This window comes from Corythoichthys intestinalis, chromosome 12, assembly GCF_030265065.1.
Source record: "Corythoichthys intestinalis isolate RoL2023-P3 chromosome 12, ASM3026506v1, whole genome shotgun sequence".
NCBI lineage: Eukaryota > Metazoa > Chordata > Actinopteri > Syngnathiformes > Syngnathidae > Corythoichthys > Corythoichthys intestinalis.
In genome coordinates this window covers 28230455-28236063 of record NC_080406.1, presented here as the reverse complement: position 1 = coordinate 28236063, position 5609 = coordinate 28230455, and positions in this window count along the sequence as shown.

Sequence of the window (5609 nt, the reverse complement as noted above, 5' to 3'; positions counted from 1 at the left end):
TAGGGTGTTTTGTTAAAAAGAATCATTTTCATTAAAATGTTATGTTTGTTGGAAAGGTTTTTCTTTGTTTAGTATTTCTTATTTCTTAAGGTTAAATGGTATTAAATTGCTTGGAAGCACTTGGATCAAAATATAAACAAGTTGTGGCAAATTTTGTGATTTAGGCATATGCTGTATATCCGCCTAATGAGCATCGATTTTAATGTCATTCAATGTTTGAAAACGGTGTTCAGTCATCATTTATTTTGGCTTACTCTAACTACGCATTCCCACTTAAACAAATATCAACTATTTTGGAAGTGCGTAATACACCTAAATGCGTCTTTATATTCCAGAAATCACGGCACATTTTTTGTTAGACTTTAAAGATATGACAAAGCACGTGCCTCCTACTTTATACAGTGTGTCACAAAAGTGAGTACACCCCTTGCATTTCTGCAGATATTTAAGTATATCTTTTCATGGGACAACACTGACAAAATGACACTTTGACACAATGAAAAGTAGTTAGTGTGCAGCTTATATAATAGAGCTAATTTATTTCCCCCTCAAAATAACTGAAAATATAGCCATTAGTATCTAAACCCCTGGCAACAAAAGTGAGTACGCTGCATGGGAACTACGTACATCCCTAAATGTCCAAATTGAGTACTGCTTGTCATTTTCCCTCAGACCGTATGCCGTACTCTACATCAAATTAGTGTGCATGGCTGTCACCCCAGGAGGAAGCCTCTTCTGAAGACCGTACACAAGAAAGCCCGCAAACAGTTTGCTAAAGACATGTAAACAAAGCACATGGATTACTGGAACCATGTTCTTTGGTCTGATGAGACAAAGATTAATTTGTTTGGTTCCGATGGTCTCGAGCATGTGTGGCGGCGACCAGGTGAGGAGTACAAAGATAAGTGTGTCATGCCTACAGTCAGGCATGGTAGTGGGAAGGAACCCCCCCCCCCCCACACACACCTCTTCAATCTCTGCAGCTATGCTGACAGCACTCCTGTAACGAGTCACATGACATTTTGTAGGGAAAATGACAAGCAGTACTCAATTTGGACATTTAGGGATGTACGTACGTAGTTCCCATGCAGTGTATTCACTTTTGTTGCCAGGAGTTTGGATATTAATGGCTATGTTTTGAGTTATTGTGAGGGGGAAATAAATTAACTCTATTATATACAGTATATATATATACAGTGCCTTGCAAAAGTATTCGGCCCCCTTGAACCTTGCAACCTTTCGCCACATTTCAGGCTTCAAACAAAGATATAAAATTTTAATTTTTTTGTCAAGAATCAACAACAAGTGGGACACAATCGTGAAGTGGAACAAAATTTATTGGATAATTTAAACTTTTTTAACAAAAAACTGAAAAGTGGGGCGTGCAATATTATTCGGCCCCCTTGCGTTAATACTTTGTAGCGCCACCTTTTGCTACAGCTGCAAGTCACTTGGGGTATGTTTCTATCAGTTTTGCACATTGAGAGACTGACATTCTTGCCCATTCTTCCTTGCAAAACAGCTCGAGCTCAGTGAGGTTGGATGGAGAGTGTTTGTGAACAGCAGTCTTCAGCTCTTTCCACAGATTCTCGATTGGATTCAGGTCTGGACTTTGACTTGGCCATTCTAACACCTGGATACGTTTATTTTTGAACCATTCCATTGTAGATTTGGCTTTATGTTTTGGATCATTGTCCTGTTGGAAGATAAATCTCCGTCCCAGTCTCAGGTCTTGTGCCGATACCAACAGGTTTTCTTCCAGAATGTTCCTGTATTTGGCTGCATCCATCTTCCCGTCAATTTTAACCATCTTCCCTGTCCTTGCTGAAGAAAAGCAGGCCCAAACCATGATGCTGCCACCACCATGTTTGACAGTGGGGATGGTGTGTTCAGGGTGATGAGCTGTGTTGCCTTTACGCCAAACATATCGTTTTGCATTGTGGCCAAAAAGTTCAATTTTGGTTTCATCTGACCAGAGCACCTTCTTCCACATGTTTGGTGTGTCTCCCAGGTGGCTTGTGGCAAACTTTAAACGAGACTTTTTATGGAAATCTTTGAGAAATGGCTTTCTTCTTGCCACTCTTCCATAAAGGCCAGATTTGTGCAGTGTACGACTGATTGTTGTCCTATGGACAGACTCTCCCACCTCAGCTGTAGATCTCTGCAGTTCATCCAGAGTGATCATGGGCCTCTTGGCTGCATCTCTGATCAGTTTTCTCCTTGTTTGAGAAGAAAGTTTGGAAGGACAGCCGGGTCTTGGTAGATTTGCAGTGGTCTGATGCTCCTTCCATTTCAATATGATGGCTTGCACAGTGCTCCTTGAGATGTTTAAAGCTTGGGAAATCTTTTTGTATCCAAATCCGGCTTTAAACTTCTCCAAAACAGTATCTCGGACCTGCCTGGTGTGTTCCTTGGTTTTCATAATGCTCTCTGCACTTTAAACAGAACCCTGAGACTATCACAGAGCAGGTGCATTTATACGGAGACTTGATTACACACAGGTGGATTCTATTTATCATCATCGGTCATTTAGGACAACATTGGATCATTCAGAGATCCTCACTGAACTTCTGGAGTGAGTTTGCTGCACTGAAAGTAAAGGGGCCGAATAATATTGCACGCCCCACTTTTCAGTTTTTTATTTGTTAGAAAAGTTTAAATTATCCAATAAATGTTGTTCCACTTCACGATTGTGTCCCACTTGTTGTTGATTCTTGACAAAAAAAATTTAATTTCATATCTTTATGTTTGAAGCCTGAAATGTGGCGAAAGGTTGCAAGATTCAAGGGGGCCGAATACTTTTGCAAGGCACTGTATACATATATGTATATACTGCACATAGACTACCTTTCATTGTGTCAAAGAGTCATTTTGTCAGTGTTGTCCCATGAAAAGATATACTTAAATATCTGCAGAAATGCAAGGGATGTACTCCCTTTTGTGATACACTGTATAATGTAAGAGGCACGTGCTTTGTCATATCTTTATAGTCTGACAAAAAATGTGACGTAATTTCTGGAGTTTAAGACGCAAAGTTAATTGTCTAGAAAGGAGAAGATGAGATAAACACATCAGATGCATTTTTTGTTGAGTTAAATGTTTTCTACTTTGCCAACATTTAATTGAGAGAAACTGTCACAGTGAATCATAATTGGACCCACTCTTGCCACATTTTAATTTTCAATGAGGCGAGATTTGCTTCCAAGAAAACTGTAAAGTCGATGGGGACGTCACAAGTCAAATCCGATTGGAACTGATAGTGCAGCTGATTAGAATGCACCAATTAAAGCCTTGCTCAAGCTGTAAAACGGTGAATGAGTCGAACTCGTGCAAAGTCCAACAAGGATTGTGGGAATTTCAGAAAGTGAATGGTGCCAATTCACATTGTCAATAAACAGTCATACAACAAGGAAATATATGTTGACCCACTTTGGTCACCTGACTTGGAAGCATACAAAAATGTTATTGTTTGATTGATACTTTTACAGTCTTGTATTTCTGTGGATCCTGTTTCTTTCTGCCTGCCAGCCAAAGCAATCCGCCAAGGAGGGAAGTGAGAAATGCTGATAAGTGAAGTCTCATGTGATTCTGGGACCAAAATTTGACCTCATGAAACTGCAGGCTCAGGCAAACACATTTTTTCCTCACTTAAATTCTCACACGTTTTCTTTTTGAACCTGCCCTGTTCGGCTGCTTAGTCATGCAAAAAATGCCTCATCATGCTTAACAGTTTTGTCGTACAGCCAGGAGAGTTTTGCATGGAATATGAACAAACACTGTTATTTTCAAAGAAATCACAATCTTGCTGGATTATTATATAAAATAGGGACACGATTTCTTATGTAATGCATATTAAACCTCCCTACATTATTGTATTTATTTTTATTTTATTTACAGGACAAATATAATGGTAGTTAAGTTTTTTAAATTTTTAGTTTTTGCCTTTTTTTTGTTTGTTTAATCATCAGATAATATACATCATGCTAATGTTAAATTAAAAATCTCATAGGAAATGTTGAATAGTGTTCTCATATATATTATATACACATTTATATATTGCACTCAATATGTATTTTCTGATGCTTGCACTATTTTGTATCTTAGACTATGTCATTATATAACTTATGTCATATGATGGACCTCTGCGAGATGAAGGATTAAAACTGGACTTTTGCCCATAGTCAAAGGCTCAAGGAAATGACATCATGGCGACCAGAGCGGAATGTCCGGCCAGTTTACCAAATATTCACTTCCAATTGAGATGCAAGACTAAAATTGCTGGGGATTTGTTTACAGTATCTGCAAATTTTGCCAACACCAACAACAAGATAAAGTCTTGTGTGGCCTCTTGCTGTGGGACATGTGCAATATACCGATGACAACACAATCCAATAGTGTCAGAAAGCTTCCAAATGATATGGGATTTTCATTTACAGAAGCAAAAGTCAAAGCACAAACTGAGATGAAGTGAGCAAAGAGTTTAAGGCTTTTAACACATATGGGCACAAAAAAATAATAAGACATATGCATTTTTGGTCTATGTTTTTAGTTCAGCATCGACATCCATGCTGCTTTCCAGTCGTTTTCATAAAGATGAAATCCGTTTCCTAACAATAAACAAAGACGCACCGAATACTGTATAATAAAACTCTTCTTCGAGGTAGAAACATGGAACAGAATAGTTTGCTTCATCGGCAGTTCAAGTTTAATCGCCATGGAAATCTGTATATAATCCACTTGTGAAGCTGAAATTACCGTATTTTTCAGGCTATAAATCGCAGTTTTTTTCATAGTTTGGCTGGGGGTGCGACTTATACTCTGGAGCGATTTATGTGTGAAATTATTAACACATTATTATATCATTTTATATGTTATTTTGGTGTTTTTGAATGACACTGATGGTTTGGTAAACTTGTTAGCATGTTCTTTATGCTATAGTTATCTGAATAACTCTTAATAGCTATGTTACGTTAACATACCGGCCACGTACGCATTTCGTTGTTCATGCATCATGTATGTAACATTATCATACACTTATTCAGCATGTTGTTCTCTATTGTATTTTTATTTTAAATTGCCTTTCAAGATGACATATCTGTTCTATGTGTTGGAATTTATAACGTAAATTTCCCCCCAAAATGCGACTTATACTCTGGTGCGACTTATATATGTTTTTTTCCTCTTTGTTGGGCATTTTATGGCTGGTGTGACTTATACTCAGGTGCGACTTATAGTCTGAAAAATACGGTACATTATAATTCAAGGACGCTAGCCCCTTTTAACTTTAACATGAACATATCAATTGTTAAAAACTAAAAATTAAAACGCTTCACTAATGTAGGTGTAATCTGATCCTGAAAAGGATCTAAAATTCAACGAAATGGCATTTTGTATATATAAATATTAGGGCTGTCAAAATTATCGCGTTAACGCGCGGTAATTAATTTTTTTAATTAATCACGTTAAAATATTTGACGCAATTAACGCACATGTCCCGCTCAGAAAGTATTCTGCCTTTTGATAAGTTTTACAGCAAGGCTTTTTGTGCTGTCCAACAGCGAACTCTTGTGGTCGCTTTGCGACATGGTTTATTATTTTCTTCTTTTCTT